General features: G+C 41.3%; 1 protein-coding gene across 2 annotated transcripts in view; it reads right to left on the bottom strand.

The window, feature by feature from the left end:
* The window catches only part of TMEM150C (transmembrane protein 150C), a 370,732-nt gene that overhangs the window by 90,708 nt on the left and 256,846 nt on the right, over positions 1 to 23,178 (bottom strand). The gene's annotated exons all lie outside the window — the stretch shown is intronic.

Below are 23,178 nucleotides of genomic sequence, written 5' to 3'. Positions count from 1 at the left end.
ATGCAGGAATGAAGATCTTAAACAACAAAAAAACATAATAATTTTAAGAAATGTATGCCATGGAAATAAAGTTAAATATTCCATCAGATTTTACTGTCTCGGTAGTAAAACCTTTTAGTGCCTGTAAACCTTTTGCAATAGCTATGCTAAGCATTACGCTTCTTATTCAAATCAATCTTCTAGATTGTAAGCTCTAACGAGCAGGGCCCCCCAATTCCTCCTGTATTGAATTGTATTGTAACTGTATTGTCTCCCCTTATATTGTAAATTACTGTGTAACTGTTGGCGCTCTATAAATCCTGTATAATAATATTAATAATTTTCAAAATTAATAAAAAAAAGTGTAAAATACTGATGTTGATGCTGTCCTCTTTGTAGAAACCAAACACAAGCTGGTTACTTGACAGCTGTCATCTCATAGGAAGAGGAAGGAATGATTCATCCGATCCTCTTCCCCTTCCGCTCCCCCTTAGCCTGATCTCTTCCATATCACAAGCACTACATGGATCATTGTCGAAATTCTAGCACTTGATATGATGTGGAGGAAATTGGGTGACAGTGGAGCAGCAGGGGGAGAAGATCAGATGAAACATCCCTTCCTCTTCCTGTGAGATAAAAGCTGTCAAGTAACCAGCAAGTGGGTGCTTCGAAAATGCCCGCTGGTTACATAGTATAGATGCCCGGCAGTTGTGGGGTTCGGCTCCCACTAGGCTCCTTCTCCAGCAGTGGTACGGTTAACTGTTACATAGTTGGTCAAGTTAAAAAAAGACATCAGTCCAACTGGCTCAACCAGTAAAAAACAAAAAAACAGTAAAGAAAACCCAACCATACAATCCCATATACACAATCCTATAGCCGCTGTTGATCCAGAGGAAGGGGAAAATAAACCCCAGCAAAGCATGATCCAATTTGCTACAGCAGGGGAAAAAAATTCCTTCCTGATCCCCCCGAGAGGCAATCGGATATTCCCTGAATCAACTTTACCTATAAATATTAGTACCCATTTATATTCTGTACACCTAGGAAAGAATCCAGGCTTTTTTATAGCAATCTAGTGAGCTAGCCAGAACCAGTTCTTGAGGGAGTCTATTCCACATTTTCACAGCTTACGGTGAAGAAACCTTTCCATTTTTGGATACGAAATCTCTTTTCCTCTAGACCACATGTGTCAAACACAAGGCCTGGCGGGCCGAATGCATCTCATGTGGCCGTCGCACCTCTCCTACAGCTGCGGGAGAGCTCCAGCATTGCCTTTGGTCCCCCTCCAGACCCTGTACTTTGTGCTTCCCAGCAATGCCCCCAGCTTCTTCTCAGCAGCAGTATAAGATAAGGAGGAGCACTGTGATGTAAGGGAGGGTGGAGAACTCTTGTCTGCTGAGGGTGGGGGTGTACTCATAATACATGGAATATAAAGAACGAAGAAAGGGAATATGAAGCTGCTGTAGCCACTTTACATATACACTTTATTAATACCCAATCACTTACAAAATATATTGCATGTATAATGTATGTCGCTTCTCAATTAGTATGCATTTATAGAAAATTATGTTTTTTGCATATTTTGTAGATATAACTGGGAGCTTTTAATTTCACAATCACGTTGCATTATTAAAATATATATGCTATATTTCAATGGTCACAGCAGCATTATTCTCCCTTTCTTCATTCTTTATTTTTCATGCATTATGAGTAGAATGTTTTGGCAGTTTGTGGAGCTCTAATTAGGCATTTTTTGGCGTTCAGTTATACACTTACCAGCCACTTTATTAGATACACCTGTTCAATTGGTTGGTAACACAAATTGCTAATCAGCCAATCACATGGCAGCAGCTCAATGCATTTAGGCATATAGATGTGGTGAAGATGACTTGCTGAAGTTCAAATCAGAATGTAGAAGAAAGGCTTTATGTGACTTTGAACATGGCATGGTTGTTGGTGCCAGGCGGGCTGGTCTGAGTATTTAAAGAGGAAGTAAACCATCTACAGGTACTGTAAATATCTCCTAAACATGTACAGTTTAGGAGATATTTACCTTACATGCAACCAGTGACATCACTGGCGCATGCGCTCTGAAGGAACGGCTGCTGGTGCCGTCCCTTTAGAGCCCCGTGCCGTGTCAGCTCCTGTGCACGGGAGTGACGTCACCGCGGCTCCGGCCAATCAGATGGACGGATGCCGCGATCCCAGAAGACGGGCGACTAAACATGTCGCCCGTCATAGAGGTAAGCGGGGGGATCGGCGGGGGCTCGTTCTAAGGTAAGTATTTCATAATGAGCTAGTATGCGATGCATACTAGCTCATTATGTGTTTCTCTTTCAGGTTGAAAAAAATAAATAAAAATAAAACATTTGGGTTTACAACCTCTTTAAAACTGCTGATCTACTGGGATTTTCACACACAACCATCTATATGGTTTACAGAGAATGGTCGGAAAAAGAGAAAATATCCAGTGAGCGGCAGTTGTGAGTTGTGGAAAATGCCTTGTTGATGTCAGAAGTCAGAGGAGAATGGGCAGACTGGTTCCAGATGATAGAAAGGCAACAGTAACTCAAATAACCACTCGTTACAACCAAGGTATGCAGAATACCATCTCTGAATGCACAACACATTGAACCTCAAAGCAGATGAGCTACAGCAGCAGAAGACCACACCGGGTGCCACTCTTCTCAGCTAAGAACAGAAAACTGAGGCTACAATTCGCACAGGCTCACCAAAATTGGACAATAGAAGATTGGAAAAACGTTGCCTGTGTTCCGTGAGAATTACCTACCCGTGAGAAAAACCTACCCCTCGTCACTTCCGGTTCACGGCACTGTATGGAATGCAGCCGTTACATTAAAACAACTGGGCTGCAATACGAATCATCTCCGCTCCTGTGCCTGTCACTTCCCTGCTCTCGGCAAGTAAATATAAAAGCGGCGGCGGGTGTATGTAAACATAAATCACGGAGACGCCAGCCGCTTTTATATTTACTTGCCGAGAGCAGGGAAGTGACAGGCACAGGAGCGGAGATGATTCATATTGCAACCCCGCTGTTTTATTTAACCGCCGCGTGGGTAGGTTTTTTCCACGGTACACTGTGCTATTTCCATACTAGTGCGCATGCGCACTAGTCAGTTCCTCTGTCGTCCCTTTAGGTATCCGGCCCTGTGAGCATGCGCACTGCTGCGCTGCTCAGCTGTTCCTGGCCGGAAGTGACGAGGGGTAGGTAATTCTCACGGGGTAGGTAATTCTCACGCTACACCTGGTCTAATGAGTCTCGATTTCAGCTGTGACATTCAGATGGTAGGGTCAGAATTTGGTGTTAACAACATGAAAGCATGGATCCGTCCTGCCATAGAATGCATTAAGATAAAAAAAACCTTCTACCTTTACAACCACTTTAACTTAGGTACTGCAGTTTTGCATGTTGGCTGGTAAGTGTGGGAAATGTTTGTCTGTTTGTGTTGTGCATTGCCCTTCCAGGTGCACCTTACTATAAAGGCTAGTTATAAATTGGGGTGGTTGTCATCTTTTTATATTGAAAGAAGGATTGGCAGTGCTATGAGGAGATGCCTGGTACCAATACATTTCGGGATCCCTCTTACATAGAGCTAAAGAGCCATAAGTACATATCAGCCCAGCAATGTAAGGGGTTGCCCACTCTACTGTCAGACATCTCGTGCTCCATTGTGGGCAATGCAACTCTGCAGTGGTCCTAAGCAAAGGTAGGGGGCACTTAAAGGGTTTGTTACCCTAAAAAAAAATTAATCCTGTTCCCTTAAAGCATGTTATACAGCACAGTGCTTGTGCTATGTCATTTGGCCCCTTCTATCGCCTATAAAACCTGGCTGATCCTGCCAGTTTCTGCCCTCCCCCCTGTACACTGACCACAGTGTATCAAGGCTGCTGAGCCCTGACACCGTGGTCAGTGTACCTGTCTCCATCATCTGCAGCCCTGCTCTCTTGTGTCCCCCTCCCCTCCCTGCCTTTCAGCTCAGTGTCACGGCCCGTCCGCCCCTCCTGCTGCTCATGTAACTATTAATATGTTGTATAATCCTCATGGTCTCCTAAGCCTGTGTGCCTCTGACTCTGTGTTTTATAAAAACAATGCTGCATATACCTGATTTCAGTGTGCTGCTCGGTGATCACGTGAGCGGCTGTCTCTCTCTCCCCTCCTCTTCTCCCAAATGACGTTAGCGGGGGAATCTCAGCCCCGCCCCCTTCAGCTGTCAGACAGGGAGAGGAGAGAGCCAGCCGCTCACAAGATCACCGAGCAGCACACTGAAATCAGGTATATACAGCATTTTTTTTTTTTTTTATAAATCACAGAGACAGAGGCACAAAGGCTTAAGAGACAAACAGTATTATACAAAGTCCTGCAAGTGGCTTAACAACCATTTTAAGTTGGAAGAGGGAAGAGCATCATACACATCTCTTTAGACTACCTTCTGATTATGGCTGAGTAACATCCTTGCACATTAAAAGTAATTTCGGAAGCATAAATATTTAAACCATTTTTTCCAATCAGTTGTAGCAGAATGAAAATAAGTGAGTCCCTTGTTTAAAGTGTAACTTCACTTTTGTTGAGAAAAAAGCATTCCCCTCTGGGAGATCTATTTACAGTACACAGATTTTAACAAACTTTGTTGCAGATTCCTACCTTTTAGTATTCTGAAGAAATCATTGCTTATTCCTCTGTGCTGAGTGGGTCTAATGGGAGTTGTTTAATAATTATCAACCAGCTGTGGCAGCTGCAGGGCTCTAATGAGAAAAACTGCTGGGCCTGCATCCCTTTAGACGTGTTCATATTGGGATTATCTCACCAAAAAAATGACATTTTTGTTGTAGGGGATGCCAGAAATCTGACTTGTGTCTTAGGCAGACAGTAATCAGTAAGCCAATCACACAAGCAGGAAATTATGTTTCTGTGTACAGAACAGCTCCAGGTAGCCATATTGCATTGCATTTACAGAAAATTACAACAGCTGCAGATTGAAAAGGAAAGGTCATTTAACCACTTCAATACAGGGCACTTTCATCCCCTTCCTGCCCAGGCCAATTTTCACCTTTGAGCGCTGTTGCATTTTGAATGACAATTGCGCAGTCATGCAACACTGTACCTACACCAAATTTATGTAATTTCCCCCCCACAAATAGAGCTTTCTTTTGGTGGTATTTGATCGCCGCAAAGTTTTTTCTTTTTTGCTAAACAAATAAAAAAAGACAGAAAAGTTTGAAAAAAAAACAACGTTTTTTTTGTTTATGTCATATAATTTTGTAAATAAATATGTTTTTTCTTGCACTGATGAGCACTGATTAGACTGCAATGACAGGCACTGATGAGGAGGCACTGATGGGGTGGCACTGATGAGGTGGCACTGATGGGTGGCACTGATAGGCGGCACTGATATGTGGCACTGATAGGTAGCACTGATATGCAGCATTGGTGGGCACTGATAGGTGGCACTGCTGGGCACTGATAGGCGGCATTGATGGGCACTGATAGGTGGCACTGATGGGCACTGATAGGCGGCACTGATGGGCACTAATAGGCGGCACTGGTGGGCACTGATGAGCACTGATAGGCGGCACTGATGGGCGGCACTGATGGGCACTAATGGGCACTGATAGGCAGCACTGGTGGACAATAATGGGCACTGGTGGGCGGCACTGATAGATGGCAATGATGGGCACTGGTGGGCAGCACTGATGGGGAGGGCACTGGCGGGCAGCTGGCCACTCGCGATCTCCTGCAGCTGAGAGAGAAGGACACATGGCTGATGTAAACACAGCTGTCTGTCATTCTCCCTTAGATGATCACAGAGTCTATGTGATCCTACTATATAGGATCACATGTCTCTGTGATGACTTCACAAGCCACGTCCCCCACAGTTAGAATCACGCCCCTAGGAACTCATTTAACTCCTTGATCACCCATACTGTTAACCCCTTGCCTGCCAGTGTCATTTTTACAGTAAAAGTGCATATATTTAGCACTGATTACTGTAGTAATGTCACTGGTACCCCCAAAAGTGTAAAAAATGTCAGTTAGGGGTCCGATCTGTCTGCTGCAATGTCGCAGTCCAGCAAAAAATTGCAGATCGCCGCCATTACTAGTAAAAACAATAAAAATTACACAAATCTTTCCCGTAGTTAGTAAACGCAATAACTTTTGCGCAAAGCAATCAAAATAAGTTTATTGCGATTTTAATTTACCAAAAATATGTAGCGCAAAACAAATTGGCCTAAAATGTTGATTTTTACATTTTTTTTTGAGAAGTTCATATAAGAGAAAGTGAAAAATATTGTTTTTTTTCCAAAATTGTTGCTCTTTTTTTGTTCATAGCACAAAAAATAAAAATCGCACAGGTGATCAAATACCACCAAAATAAAGCTCTATTTGTGGGAAAAAAGGATGTCAATTTCATTTGGGTGCAGCGTTGCACGACCGAATTTTCTGTTAAAGTCACGCAGTGCCGAATCACAAAATAGGGCCTGGTCATTGAGCAGCCAAATCCTCCGGGGCTAAAGTGGTTAAGAAGTCTGGCCATTCTCCACTAATATTAACAAAGTGCCTTTACCTAAAAAAACCAACCCCTCTCTAGAGTCTGTAGTATGTGAAAATGCCAAACAGGACAGTTCCTGGGATGCTATAACCAACACAGCTTGGATGTCCGGTGTTTAGGTGCTTTCTTTTAACCACTTGACCTTCGGAAGATTTTCACCCCTTCATGACCAGGCAATTTTTTGCGATACAGCACTGCGTTAATATAAATAGCAATTGTGCGGTCATGCAACGCAGTCCTCAAATAAAATTGATGTCATTTGTTTTCACACAAATAGAGCTTTCTTTTGGAGGTATTTGATCACTACTGCCTTTGTTATTTTTTGTGCTATAAACAAAAAAACACTGACAAGTTTGAAAAAAAGAAAAAAAAAAATATCTTTTACTGTCTGCTATGAAACATATCCAATAAAACATTTTAAATAAAAACCAATTTCTTCATAAATTTAGGCCAATATGTATTTTGCTACATATTTCCAAAAAATCCCCAAAAGCGTATATCGATTGGTTTGCGCAAAACGTATAGCATCTACAAACTATGCAAAATATATTGTTTCTTTGTTTATTTTTTACACTAGTAATGGCAGTGATCAGCGACTTATAGCGGGACTGCAATATTGTGGTGGACAATCGGACACGGCTGACACTTTTGAAACAGTGACACCAATACACTAATCAGATGTAAAAATATGCACTGTCAATGTATTAATGACACTGGCTGGGAAGGTGTTAAACATCTAGGGGGATCAAAGGCTTAAATGTGTGCCTAACCAGTGTTTATGTGTACTATGTGTGGTGTTTTTACTAAGGAATGTGATAGATTTTCTTTCCCCGCTTTGTTTACATAGGCAGAGCTCTGTCCTGTGTCTCTCCTCGCCAATTAGCGGGTGCTGGAAGACATTCATTGGCAGGCACCCACTGATCAGCATCTGCTGTGACAAGGCGGAAGTGCAGAATCACGTATATAAATATATATATATATATATATATATATATATATATATATATATACACATGATTCTGCACAGAACGGCCGCCCTGTAGCAGTAAGTCTGCTATGGGGCAGTCAGGAAGTGGTTAAAAACATCTTTTTACACTTTCCATGTGTGTTACCATTATTGCATTTTAAGCTCAAACACCAGATTTTCATTTTACAGTTTCCCTAATAAGATGTTTTAAAAGTGCTGAAGACAACAGAATTAAAGATTACTAAAGTTGATTTAGCCCTGGGTTGTAATGAAAAGTTATAAATGATCACAAGTAAAAGTCAGCATTCTTATCTTATAGTATTTAAATACATCAGAAGATACGTAGAGTGAGCCTAGGGCTTGTTTTTCTTTTATAATTGCAGAATATGAAAACAAAGAGTTTAATGGTTCACTTTTACATTGCCTTCTAGAAATCTTTACCACTTGGAGCCCGAGTTATGCTATCATTTAAATATAGACTTAAAGTGGTTGTAAAGGCTGACAGTTTTCTACCTTCATGCATTCTATGTATGAAGGTATAAAAACTTTCAGTGTGCAGCTCCTCACTCAGCCCCCGCCAATACTTACCAAAAGCCTGATCTCGATCCAGCAATGTGCACAAGAGCCAAAGCTCTCCCGAGTCTCTCTCCCCTCATTGGTTTCCCATGGCTCCTGCAGCTGTCAATCACAGCCAGGAAGCGGCAGCACGGGGTGGGGCTGAGCCACGCTCTCTGTGGATTATGCACAAAAAAGCCGGCTCAGGGCTCAGGAGCAAGCGGCCTGCTATGGGAGCACTTAGCAAGGGGAGGGGCCTAGAGTGCCTTTAGAGGAAGATCAGGGCTGCTGCATGCAAAACCACAGAGCAGGTACGTATAACATATTTTAATTAAAAAAAAAAAATTCCCTTACACACACTTTAAATTTAACTTTTTGGGGTCTTTGTTACAGGCTTTTGCTCGCTTTAAATAGGCTTTGTATTCCCATACAAGTCTATTGCAGATCAGAAGCAAGTTAACTGCAGTTCAAATGCAAACATGGACTACACTTAGAACGAAAGCTGGGGATTGTATTCTTGAGATCATCAGGTAAAGGGGTGCAGGCTGCCCAAAAGACCCTACGATTAGGCACCAGTGAGTGGGGTAAAACACATCAGGGCGTGGCCTTTTGGTAAAGTCTTGCAAGTCGCTCCTCCTCTTCTAGGGTCCCCCGCCTGGGCGCTTGGCTCTGCCTCTTCAGCGAGTGCCCCCATAGGAAGTTGCTTCCTTTGAGGGCACTTGTTGATGCTCAAACCTGAGCAGCACTGCCTGCATCTATAGACACAAACAGCATGCCTCAGCCCCGCCCCTGTTCTCTCATCACAGGATTAGATTGACAGCAACAGGAGCCAATGGCACCTGCTGCTGCATCTCTGTCCTGTGAGGAGGGAGAGTGAAGAGAACCACTGCCCTCAGGCAGAGTGCTGGATCGAATTCAGGCTCAGGTAAGTATGAAGGGGGATCCTATGCACAGAAGGTTTTTACCTTAATGCAGAGAATGTATTAAAGAGGAAGTAAACCCTCCTCTGACACTTGTACCTATAGGTAAGCCTATAATAAGGCTTACCTATAAGTACTGTAAATATCTCCTAAACATGTACCGTTTAGGAGATATTTACCTTAGATGCATCCAGTGACGTCACTGGCCAATGCGCTCTGAAGGAACGGCCGCTGGTGCCGTTTTTTCAGAGCCCCGTGCCGTGACTGTCGGCTCCCGCGTGCGTGCGCGGGAGTGACGTCACCGCGGCTCTGGCCAATCAGATGGCCGGATGCCGCGATCCCGGAAGACGGGCGACTGGACATGTCGCCCGTCATCCAGCTAAGTGGGCGGCACGGTGGGGGCTCGTTCTAAGGTAAGTATTTCATAATGAGCTAGTATGCGATGCATACTAGCTCATTATGTGTTTCTCTTGCAGGGTCAAAAAGAAACCTCTTTAAGTAAAAAACCTTAAGCCTTTAGAATCATAAAGCTGAATTTCTCCATAATGTTTATGAGCATTATGACAATTGAAACACTGAAAACTGAAAGTTATGAAAATGCTTATCAGCATTATGAACGGTAAATCAGCGTTTGGATGTCAAAATGACAAAAATGGCACAAAGGCTTAGTGCATTATCTTAAAATAATTTATTGAAAAAAACAAGGTACAAAAACATACTAATGGCCAAATGGCTGAAAGCATAGATTGTGATAGACCCGAATACTGATGGCAAAAACTAGAGGAGTAGGTATCACACAGTGATAGATGTGCAGATGTGAAACTGACGCGTTTCGAGGGCCATACCATCTTCATCAGGACTTGGCTCTGAATAACCCTGTGCTGCCTAGGAGCACATGGGAGTGATCAAGCATGGCTTGTTTTCGAAGCAGAGATGTTGATTAGAACAGTGTTCAGAGGGGTTTGTAGGAGAGTTGAGTTGATGCTTCAGTGTGAGAGCAGTCTGGCTGTCCTAGTATTGGCATCACAAGGCTTTTAACCCTTGTTGCAGCACTAATAGTAGTCATATTCATTACTGTATATGCAGTTTGAATGCATTACACTAAGAAATAAATTAAAAATCTAATAAAAATGTATTGGGAAAAAAAAGAAAAATAAATAAAAAAAAAAAGGACTCGTTTTTTAAAGTCTTTCTTTCCAAATATATTTATAATATACCAAGGCAAACTATAAAAGGGAAATGTTATTTAGTACTGAGCCAGCACATCTCGTACATAATCATCATCATGTAAAATAAGAATATATATAGGGAGGAATAGCCTGCGTTTCTGAAGAGCTGAAACATGAAGAAATTGAAAAATGTGTGCTCTGAAGAACACATAATAAAAGGACAGAAACCCAACACTCCTTTTGTATGACTTCAAAGAGTAGCTGGGATAGATTTATAAAAAGTACTTGATGTACTAGTCTATACCCAAAAAATCATACATACTATTCCACAACTGGAAGGTGAAATAAAATTGGCATTTTGTAAAAAATGAAAAAAAAAAAAAAAAAAAAAATGGTATAGCTGGTATAGCAAGCCATTTTGTAATTACAGACCATTAGAAATGACCTTTCTATTCCAATCAGCAGCCAATCTTGACTGTCAAATAAATCACAACCAATTACCCTGCAACTATGGCAACAACATCTCATTGATAGACAGGATTTCCCATAATGCCTTTCAACTGCTCACTCCCTTCCAAAAAAATCTGCCAAGAGCTTTAGGTCAAACTCCAGGGAGTCTGTTGCATGGAATAGAACATTTCCAGCATATACAGGGATGCAGTTTTTCTAACTGTCATTTTGGGGGATATTGTAAGATTATAACAAAGGCAGAATTTAGCAATCTTTATAGGTATTGGATTGGCCTATTTGTGAAGTAATACAGTCATCTAAATAAGTTATTATATACTGTATCTGATGTAGATGTGATTTTTTCTTCTGCTTCACAAGGTCAGCTCACTGAAATCCAACCTGTTTTTTTTTTTTTTAACTGCAGTTTAATATACTTTACATTAGTTCTGAAAGTACAAATGTCCTGCAGTTTAATGAACTCTACCTGTGGTGATATCATTTCTGTACCACTTTCCTACTTTCTGAGTGATTGCTAACACCCCATGGTAATTTAAACACACACAGAAATAAATCTTACATAAAATAGAGCTACTAATGTAAAAATATTAATAAGAAATATGCACACTAGAACATGTAAGGAAATATAAAAAATTGAAAGCAAAATAAGACCTCACATACATGAGACATTGTATTTTAGTGTCAGTGCACATTTTTAGCACTGATCACTATATTAGTGTCATTAGTTCCCACAAAGTGTCAGTTGGTGTCAGAATGTCCGTCGCAATATCGCAGTGCCGCTATAAGTCGCTGATCGCCGCAATAACTAGTATAGAAAAAAGAAATTCCTGTATATATCCCATTGTTTGTAGATGCTTTAACTTTTGTGCAAACCAATCAATATTCACTTATTGGGTAAGCTCTAACAAGCAGGGCCCTCTGATTTCTCCTGTATTGAATTGTACTGTAACTGTATTGTCTTCCCCCACACTGTAAAGCGCTGTGAAAACTGTTGGCGCTTTATAAATCCTGTATAATAATAATAATAATAATTTTATTTTTATGCCAAAAATATCTAGCAGAATACACATTGGCCTAAATTTCTAAAGAAATTCGATTTTTTTTTTTTTTTTTATTGAAAATGTGTTAGGGTTAGTTTCCACCACAAAAACGTCCTCCGGAATTGTTACAGATGAGTTTCTGCATGCATGTTTTTGATGCGTTCCAGTGCGTTTCAGAATGTGTTCCGAATGCTTTTTTTTTCTTCTTTTTTTCCTGTACTGGGGTCCGGTTGATGCGTGTATGTGCGTTCCGGTGCGTTTTTGATGTTGTACTGCGTTCCAATACAGTTCCATGCAGGAAAAATGCAACATGCTCTACTTTTTTTTCTGGAGCCAGAACACCCTGAACTGTAAGCAGTGGTGTAAACTATGCCATAGAAAATCATGTAACCTACTTTCTATGCATTTTGGATGTAGAAAAAAAAAGCCCTTGAATGCATGTGGTGTGAACTAGTTCTAATAACAGAAAGTAAAAAATATTGCTTTTTTTTTTTAAAAAAAATTGTTAGTCTTTTTTGTTTATAGCACAAACAATAAAAACTGTAATTAAAAGTAATCAAATACCACCAAAAGAAAGCTCTATTTGTGAGAAAAAAAAGGACATACATTTTATTTGGGTACAGCGTCGCATGATGGCGCAATTGTCAGGTAAAGTAAGGCAGTGCCGTATCGCAAAAAATGGCCTGGTCATGAAGGGAAGTAAACCTTCTGGAGGGCAAGTGGTTAATAAATACAAAACCTTATACCAAAATGGATATATTTAGTCCGGGGACGAGCAGTAACACTACTATAGAGATTATCATGGAAAATCTCAGATACAAATAAGTGCTATTTTCTGTTCAATTAGCTTATTCTCAAAGAATTAACCACTACCCAGATTTCTTCTCAAATTAAACAAACTATAACCATATCTTGCTACAAGCATCATTCTTTTGGGAGCTAAAGTTTATAGTGTTTTTGTTGCCTGCACTAGGATGCCAGGAACATCTGTTCTTAATGGCAGTCTTTTGGCCAGAAAACAGCTTAAAAATAAAACTGCATCCCCAAACATCACGGCCTACAATATTCCAATATGTTGCTGCTATGTTTATTTCTGTTACCTGTAACACGTCCTTTACCATGCATATACATAAAACTCATACATGAATGAAAGTGTATCTAAAACCAAATACTTCCTGTCTTAGGGTGGCTACTCTCACACATCCACTGTATCTACCCTTGGATAGCAACTAAGCTGACATCCCTTAAAGCAGGGGTGTCAAACTCAATTAAATTATGGACCGCATCAGAATTATGATTGCCCTAAAAAAGGGCCAGTTGTATCTGTAAGACTAGATGTCCAGAGCATTCCCTACCCTTACGTAAGTCGTCAAGAGCCTCTCCACCATCAGAAGTTGGGTCCCCCAGTGCACCCCCATTGCCTTGTGCTGCTGCTGGGAAGAAGCTGGAGGCAATGCTGGAAAGCAGGAAGTACAGGATCTTGGGGAGGACCAGAGGAGGGCTGGAGCTCTTCTGCAGCTGCAGGAGAGGTGTGAGGGCCACATATAAAGGCCTGGAGGGCAGATTCGGCCCGCGGGCCTAATGTTTGACACATGTGCCTTAAAGTATTACTAAACCCAGGAGCCTGCATTCACTATATCTGGTCTCCCACAGTACACAAAACATGGAAATGCAATTATTTTAGTAAATATAAACTGCTAAATATCTTTCTCATCAGCTGTATATATCAGTCTTGTGACTTCTATCAGTGTCCAGCCAAGCACTGGTTAAAGCTTGTAGAAGGAGTTTTAATTCTCCTCTGACTGTCCTATGAGGCTTCTGGACTCCCTCCAGACATGGAGCCAGCTTCTGGATCTTGACGAGTGGCGGCATCACCCTATACAGCACGAGTGCAGACCCACCGACTAAAGGACTATTTGATGCCTGAATTTAACCGACTAAATACGAGTTGATTTTACGTTCTCTGTTTGAATACATTTTATACAGTCTACACTCAGAGGCGTCTTTGCATTTCTTCTCTTTTTACATGATTCCTTGGGATTGCTTCTGCTCCTTCAAGACGCTTGCCCTGAGCTACCGACCAATTTAGCTCCAACTACCCTGGTTTTGGACGGACTAGTTTTTTTTCAGCTGAGCAGTTCATCTTATGGTATTTCTCCATGTCATTGATGGTAGAGGCAAATTGAAAACAAATATTGCGCTATACTATTCTTTTAGTCCTTTTCCTGCTTCCCGTACACTTTAACATCCCCTACAGTATGTACAAATTATATTTGTCTCCCTCAGCAATAAGGTTCGTCCATTAAGTTTTCATCTTTGGATGGCCATTCAGTTCAGAGGCACAGGACGATGTGCAGACACACAGCATGCCAGTAAGGAGTAGTTTGTTCAACCACCACGCCCCTCCCCCTCTCCCCGACCAATTACAGCCTGCATCTTAAAAATGTCCCCGGCTTAAGCAAGCAAAGCCTGCATCTTGCCCCTTTCTGAACAGGCTACAGAATACAGAAACATTGTTACAGTGTCCTGTAACCCCACACCCCACTATCAGGAAGAAGAGATGCATGGTCACATGACAGAACTTTTTAACCTTGTAAAAAAAAAAAAGGTAAGAAAGTTCATTTCTGAAACTACACAAAGGCAGTCATGGTGTCTGCATAGGTATAACTGTATTAGAAAGTGTCTATAACATTGTATGTTCACAGTACCTGTGTATTATGCATCCTTTCCCATAATTTTAAACTATTTAGTATCTCTGTTTTTACTGAAAATAATGCATTGGTCCTTAAAGTTATGTCCATCCACACATACAAGTCAGAATTCGGTACTGTAGGCCTCTGCTTAGGGCACATGTGTCAAACACAAGGCCCTTGCACTGAATCTGGCCCACCAGGCCATTTCATGTGGCCCTTGCACCTCTCCTGCAGTTGCGGCGCCCCCTCCTCTTCACCTCCACGTTGTATAAGCAGTTGGCCGCAGAGAGGACAGAACTCCTCCACCAGATCCTGCGCTTCTAAGAAGCCTCAGAACTGTCTTGTTTCCACCTCCACTGGTGTCAGCATTCAGCACACTTCGGCATCTCTTCTGGTCTTTATCCAGACCCTGCACTTTCTGCTTTCCAGCTCTGCCCCCAACTTCTTCCCAGCAGTAGCACAAGGTAAGGGGAGTGCACTGTGATGTAATGAATAAGGGGGACTCTTGACTTTTGATAGTGGGTGGGGGGCTTTTGGCATCTGATGTAAGAGGGAGTGGGGTGCACTGGACATCTAGTCTTAGGCTGGCCATACACTATACAATTTTCTTATTCAATTTCCTTTAGATTTACCTTAAACTATGTAGTGCAAGGGCCTGCCTGACTGCATACAAATTGAAAGTGTTTAGGTTTGACCCTATATTACATGGTTTTGGTAAATCTAAAGGAAAGTTGAACAAGAAAATTGTATAATGTATGGCCAGCCTTACAGGTACAACATATTCTTTGAGGACAACCATAATGCTGATGCGGCCCGCAATTAAATTGAGTTTGACGTCCCTGGCTTGGGGCAATCATTAATGGAAAGCCATTTTTTTCTACACTAAAAAACTTACACTGTATGCACAATAAGACTGAATATCTTATTGGTTGGTTGCAAATCTTAAAAGACAGTAAAACCTAGTCATAGAGGCAATACTACCGTTTTTAGGGCAACATTGAAATGGGTTAAAAATATTTTTTCATTCTTACATATGCAACATGCCATAACTTAATATTTAATACTGCAGTCAATTCAAGTAATTTCATTTGTATCACTTTTATGGTGAAAATTAAACCTGAAATGCCATCATACTTCACTGTGTTTGAAGTAACTCGTTTTTAAACGAAAGCCTATAATAAGAATAGAATAAAGGATGTATTATTTCTTTCTAATAACCTTGCTAGAAGAACAATATACTTGAGGCAGTAAATCTGAGATTTTATAGGCTGGCCATAATAAATGAAGTAAATCACTGACTTTTTGCCTACATATGCTGCACTTTTCCCAGGGTATAAAATACAGGTTTAAGTCTTCTTGGTATCTTCTTCAGCAATAATGTAAGATTTTATGCCACAGAAACCGGCATATGGGAATAGTAAAAATTTTATGTGCCACCATCTAGATACTTTGCAATCTAGGCTAAGTCACATTTCATGTTTTGCCTTTTCATTCAGAAGCCGTTAAATAAGCATGTTGTCATTTTGGTTTCTATTGCTGCTTTGGGGCTTATAGATTTATTACCAGATGCATCCGAATGGTCTGGCAAATCTGGCAAAAAGCAGCAGGTCTGATGTGTCTTAGAGTATCATTAATCTACTAAACCTCAATATTTTAAACATTAGAACTACCTCCTTAGCATTATTACTTGTTTTTAATTCATAATTTGGGATAAAGGTTGGAATACTTTATGTGAACGTTCAACATTTTAATCTGCTTGCCTAATGCAAGTTTCTTTGCAAATGTGGCTGTGGCTCTGAACTATTTTTCCCAAACCCTAATCTACCAAGTTTTAAATCAAGTCTACTCTTCTGTAGGGAAAATGTATCCACCCAGTTGACAAAAATCAAACATGACCTATAGAAATTCAGTACTATAGATGGGCGAATCTGCCTAGGATGGATTTGCCAAGTGGTTGGCGAATCTGCCTTATAAATTCTTGTTATATTTAGGTGTAATAGGTAAACTACTGTAAAAAAGGCACAGAAAGCTGGACACTGGCATAGGGGACATGTACCAATGCAAAAAAAAATTAAAAAGTACAACCAGTAGTAGGGACGGCACCCCTAAAAAGTCTGCTAGCACTGAGCACAGCAAGATTGATCAAATACTTATACAAAATATATATTTTGCAGTCACAAACTCTGCTTTGTTGCTGGAGGATCCCTTTGGCCCCCGACAATTATACTTAACTTCTAGCACCTGCTGGGTCAACGCAGACTGATAGAGGGCTGAGCAGAGCAGATTGATATGCCCACTTGTGGCGTCATTAGGGTTGGTGTCACCTGGTGTGGTAAAACATGGGTTCACCCCCCTCATCCCTATTTTCTGGCCAGCAGCCCAGCGTTGGAGCTCGTTGGCACATGTTGCGATGGACAATATGGTCTTTAGGCAGTATTAGGGCTACAGAATAGCTGCTTAGGCAGTTCCTAATGGCTCAGTCCCTAGGAGCAGTAATGGATAATACCTTACAGGCCCTCTCACCAGACCCAGCGAAACTGTAGCAGTGACTCTCCAGCTAGACGTTCACTCAGGGCGACTCTTGTCAGCAGTGCAGCACATGAGTACCCTGGCAGCGGCTCAGACTTTCTCTCTCTGGTGGTGCTGGGCAGCAGCATGGCTCTCTCTCTCTCTGGTGGTGCTGGGCAGTGTGGCTCTCTCTCTGGTGGTGCTGGGCAGCATGGCTCTCTCTCTCTGGTGGTTTTGGGCAGCAGGGCTTGTTTTTTGGTGATCCTGGGCAGTGTGGCTTTCTCTCTAGTGGTTCTGGGCAGTGTGGCTCTTTCTCTGGTGGTTCTGGGCAGCATTGTGGTTCTCTCTCTGGTGGTGTTGGGCAATTTGGCTTTTTCTCTGGTGGTGCTGGGCAGCATGGCTTGTTTTTGGTGATGTTGGGCTGTGTGGCTCTCTCTCTAGTGGTTCTGGGCAGCAGTGTGGTTCTCTCTCTGGTGGTGTTGGACAGTTTGGCTTTCTCTCTGGTGGTGCTGGGCAGCGTGGCTCATTTTTGGTGATGTTGGGCAGTGTGGCTCTCTCTCTCTGGTGCTGGGGAGTGTGGCTCTCTCTTTGGTGGTGCTGGGCAGCACGGCTCTCTCTCTAGTGATTCTGGGAAGCAGCGTGGCTCTCTCTCTAGCTTCTGTCCAGCACAGTCCTCTCTTTTTTTTCCTGTAGCACTCCCTCCCTCAGCTTTTTCCCAGGTTTCAGGTTCTCTCTCCCCCCCCCCCCGAGCACCCAGCAGAGAGAGTGCATGCTGGGAGCTGTAATTTGCTCCCTGTGGACAACAATGGGGCTGCCAATCTTCTGGGACTACATGTCCTATGATGCTCTCCTAGTCTCTTTTAATTGGCCCTCCGCTGTAGCCAATGGGGAGGGAAACAGAGTGAGCAGCAAACTGGGCTGGGACACTGGTGAGAGCCGTTCTCTCTTCTCCCACACTGCTGACAGGAGAAAGGGGGGAGAGCAGGGGAAGTACTCTGACAGCCTGCAGCTCGCCTCTTCCCTGTTACATCGCCACTGCTGTGTTATTTGGCAGGCTAAGCGGGGGAGGGGGGAGCCCCCTGTCACCGCTTTACTTAAAGGCAGGGGGTAGCAGCTTGACAGCACCTTGATGGTGTTACCCTTCTGGTGGGTGCCCCCCCCCCGGTGTGATCCACACCCCCATAGTGACGCCACTGATGCCCAACCTGATAACCAGTAAAGCTGTTACCTCTGGAGTGTGAACCTGCTTGCGCCTGGGTGCCGCTCACTGCTTTTGCAGTGTGGGCTTGTTGTGGGAACTTCTTGCTGTTTTTACATCATTGTATGAGATTTGTTGCCGTGAACTTCACTGCAGAGGTTTAAAAATCTGGTTTGCTGTTCTTTAACCACTTGACCTCCAGAAGGTTATACCCCCTTCATGACCAGACCATTTTTTTGCCATTCAGCACTGTACTCATTTAATTGGCAATTGCGAAGTCATGCAACACTGTACGCAAATGAAATTTATATAATTTTTTTTCACACAAATAGAACTTTCTTTTAACAGTATTTGATTATCACTGGGTTTTTATTTTTTGCTATATAAACAAAAAAATACCGATAATTATAAAAAAAAAAGATAACAATATTTTCTACTTGCTGTTATAAAACATATCAAATAAAATCAAATTTCTTCATAAATTTAGGCCAAAATGTATTCTGCAACATGTCTTTGGCAAAAAATCCTAATAAGTGTATATTACTTGGTTTGCGTTAAAAACATGGCATCTACAAACTATGGTACAAATATTTCAAAATGATCAATCCAGATGGACTGAGGGCTACATTTCGTGTGGATATTAAAATGCCAGGATAGTCCAAATACCCCCCAAATTACCCCTTTTTGTAAAGTAGACAGTCCAAGGTATTTAGTAAGAGACATGGAGAGGTTTTTGAAGTTGTATTTTTTTCCATTGTTTTGAAAAATGAAGAAATTATAAAAATATATATATTTTTATTTTTTTTTTTACAGTGCAATACAGCATCATCATATGACTGGTGACTGTAAGAAAAAAAATATTTTTTTTATGTTTTAAATCATTTATTTTTTTTTTAACATACATTACATTACATTTATTAGAGTAGTTCCCATAGTGACACTGTACTATTCTGGGGAAAGGGGCAGGGATCAGGTGATCGCATAGCTCAAAGTGGTTGTGGGTACCGGGAATCGTAATCCACTGTGCATGTGTGAAGCATCGTTTATATACAGTACGTTGCTGAGCTTGCCTATGCCACCCTGCCCACAGTAAAAGTACTTTTTTATTCTTGCTGCAGCTAGCAATTTGATTCAATGCAGCTATTATAGCTTAAACAATATGCCTGAATGAACTGTAAACATTATACAATTCAAGAAGTTTTTCCTGCCAAGAGTCTACCCTTAGGTTTATTAGTGACATAACTATAACAGCATTAATTGGGTTTTTGCCTGTCACAGTTAGGTAAAGCTACTGAACACCAAGTCTGGAGGCTATTATTATGCAATGCTGAAGGTTTAATATTGTGCAGTGTTGGGGTTTATTATTCCCCAGTGCTGGAGATTTATGATTGTGCAGTGATGAAGTTTTGTAGTGTAGTGCTTGGGGTTTATTAATGTGCTGGGGGTTATTACTGTGCTAAGGGTTTTTGCTTGCCTTGACATTGGTAGGTTATTGCTGGAGATTATCATTGCTGGCCCTGACATTTGCTGAGGGTTATCATCGCTGGCCCTGACATTTTCTGGTGGCTATTGCTTGGGGTTATCATTGCTGGCCCTGATGTCTACTTAAAGAGGACTTGTTATTTCTGTTATGCTACCAAACAGATGGCCCTCTACGTGATAGCAATACATTTAACTGAAAAAATTAAAAATGATAGTTTATTAAAATCATAAGGAAAAAAAGCTCCCCCCAACATACAAGCATGCTGGGTCCACCTACATACGAAAACAAAGATTGTGATACACATACTGTATTATGTATCCCTGCAAACACAAGAGTAAGCTAATAAATACAAAATTGTAACTAATCGTTACTCCTAAAATGTGCATTTTAACATGGAAAATAAAAGAGTTAAAATCACACTTAGGAATGCCTTACAATTGAACATGGGTTTACAGAACACTACAATTATTACACACGGTCACAGTGAGAGCGTATACTGGCAGCACATATTTGGCTGTGGAAATATATATTTTTTTAAATTAGCTTGACTTACATACAGCAGCATCACCCTAATCTGATTCAATTTAGAGAACTCTCTACTGGGAGGGATTTGGAGGGAGAGATCGGTACTGGGGGGGAGTTTTGTAATGCAAGGAGGGGTAATTTTTCTTAGTTATACTGTGTACATTGACCACCTGTGTGTTAGACACTTTTAACCCCTGCACACTGTGCAATACACACCCCTGACCTATGCTCTCTGTGCATTAAACACTTCTGTCCCCTGCGCTCTGTACTACACACTCCTGATTCCTGCAGTATGTGCAGTTTGTACTCTTGAGACCTAGTAAAGCAGAGGTATTCCCTCTGGAGTATGCGCCTGTCCAAGTCCCCCCCTCTAGGGTCCTGAGGAATTACATCCAGTACCAAAAAGGTGACCCAGGAGGTGTCAAAACTATGATATACTGTAGGTCTAAATGTCTGATCACGGGTGTAAGCATTTTCCCGTTAGCGGAATAATGTATGTGGTCATTTAGTCTTTGTCGTAGTTGTCGAATGGTTTTTCCTACATAAAATGCCCCACATTTACACAGCATATGATAGACTACTCCCTGGGTCCCACAATTGGCCCAGGACTTGGGAGAAAAGCTTTCTCCATTGGGAAGTGTAAACCTTGAGCCATTGGACACCCAGGGACACAGCGCACAATGGCCACATTGTTAGGTGCCTCCAGGCACGGTAACTCCCCTCCCGACAGACATGTAGTGGCTACTAGTGTGTCTAGTAGTCATGTGATGATGACTGTTTAAAGTATATTTCAAATTATGGCGGTTATCATTAACGCGAGCTACAAACATTTGTAATTGTGATTCACTCCCAGTCTATATCATAAAGATATCATCCATATATCGAAGCCATACGGACGCATGGCTCGTATATTCCATAAGGGTATCCGCTGAAAAAAATTCACATTCCCAGCCCCCCAGATACAGGTTGGCATATGCCGGTGCGCAGCATGTGCCCATGGCCACCCCCTGTATCTGGAGGTATCTGAAGTGTAGGAATGTGAACCAATTGTGTGTTAAGATAAAGGATAATAATTTGAGGATAAACTCATTATAGGGCCAAGTATGGGGATCTTTTTTTTTAAGGGAAATCTTGCTGCAAAAAAAGCACTTGACCCAAAATGAAGGCCATACCAATATAATAGAAAAAGCAATAAACCCCAAAAAGAATTGCCCCCCCTCCAAAAAAAAGAAAAAAAAAGAATCCTGGAAACACAAATTGCTTGCTGTTGCAGAAAAAAATGCTATGGACACCACTGCAGCTAAAAGTGATCAACCACTTTGTGTTGTATGCATTTTATTTTATCTCCTTTTGTTCTTCCCAATAAGCTCTGTACGTCTCCTGTATATTAACCACTCAGAGATTGGTTTACTCCTGTGGGGACCTTTTGTTTGTGTTGAAAGTACTATATCTACTTCTTGCAGATTGTATATGTTGTTGTATTCCTGTAATGTTTCTATTTTTCTAATACAGAAACTGTTTGATTAAAAGTGATCAACAACAAAATGAAAAGACTAAAAGGAGTCGACTGCCCAAAAAACTAGCACTACGGTTTTAAAGGGAAATCTTGCTGCAAAAAAAGAGCTTGACCGAAAAAAAAACCTCTAATATAAAATAAGCAATAAACCGCAAAAATAATAAGAATTCCCCCCCTTGCAGCAAAAAAAAATTGCTATGGACACAACAGCAGGTAAAATTAACCGCTGACCTCAATTCAACCACAAAATGAAAAGACTTAAAAGGACTCGACTGCCCAAAGAACTAGCAATCAGAATTAAAGTACAGTTTCCTAATTGACCCTAATCTCTGCCTATCTAGTTTGTCAGCTTTGCTTATGCTTGCCATATACAGTAGCAACTTCCAACACAGTCACACTATGGCTGCTCTGTGTTGCACCCAGTTTAATAATGAGAGGGCTGGCTTATCCAAAAGCCCTGTTATAGGGCCTTTTACGCCTGCTGGCCATAATAGCTAAAAAAAAGTTATCCTGGGCAAATGCACATAAATTTACCAGGATCATGAATCTCAAACCTGCAGGATTCATCTTGAATTGATGGCAAATCTGGCAAATACTAGCAGGTCTGGTCGTATCTTTAAACTTCTCAGCTTCAATCAGCCCTACTTTAACAAAGCAGCAAAAATCACCAACGTCTATCAATATCTCACACCTAAACCTCAATATTTTAAACAGTAGAACCACCTCCTTAGCATTATTATGTTTTGAACCTAGGGATATAGGTTGGAATACTTTTTTTTGTGAAAGGTCAGCATTTTATTCTGCTTACTTACTGCAAGTCCCTGTGCAACTGTGGCTGTGGCTCAGATCTACTTCAACCACACCCTAATCCACCCAGTTTAAATCCAAGTCTGTCTACTGTTCTGTAGGGAAACTGTATCCACTCAGCTGGTTGAACTAATAAAAATCTGATCCATCCATGGGTTGCCTTAGCATCTTCTCCTCTCAGCATGATGCTGTAAAGCAGGCAGGGAGTGAGGAGTGCAAGTCTGCGAAGAGCATCAGCCAACATGGTGTAGGCTTGTAGACCTTATCGCCTGTGCATCTAAGGTAAGTGCAAATGGGTTTGGTTAGCATGGGGAGTGGGATCATTAGAAATAGGTCATGTCCCTGCATAGTTCTGTACATGTGTTCCATGAAAAGTGGGATATTTGTGATAATTGTCATTCAGTCGCACCTTAGACCTTATAGAGTTTTTATGCTCTTACCAATGATGTTAGTATGTTTTTTGCATTATCTGCTTGTCATGCTATGTATTTTTATATCAATGATCTTTGATGTTGTATACACTATATTTTTGACTACCCTTGTATCGGATATGTAATGTTTGGGTTTTGGATTTTCCAATAAAAGCTTTTGTAAACAAAAAAGAAATAGGTCATGAAAAAAAAAAATATTAAATAAAACATTTATTGATTGATTTTTACCTAATTTCCAGCCTATTGTAATTTTAAGAACTTTCATATATTCATCAGTCAGTTCAGATTCTAGTAAGTCAGAATTTTGTTTAATAATGCAAACTTTGTGTTTGAACGAAAGTAGCTGATAA

The sequence above is a fragment of the Pelophylax lessonae genome (genome assembly GCF_965119305.1).
Source record: "Pelophylax lessonae genome assembly, chromosome: 1".
Lineage (NCBI taxonomy): Eukaryota > Metazoa > Chordata > Amphibia > Anura > Ranidae > Pelophylax > Pelophylax lessonae.
This window is presented reverse-complemented; position numbering and strand designations above follow the sequence as displayed.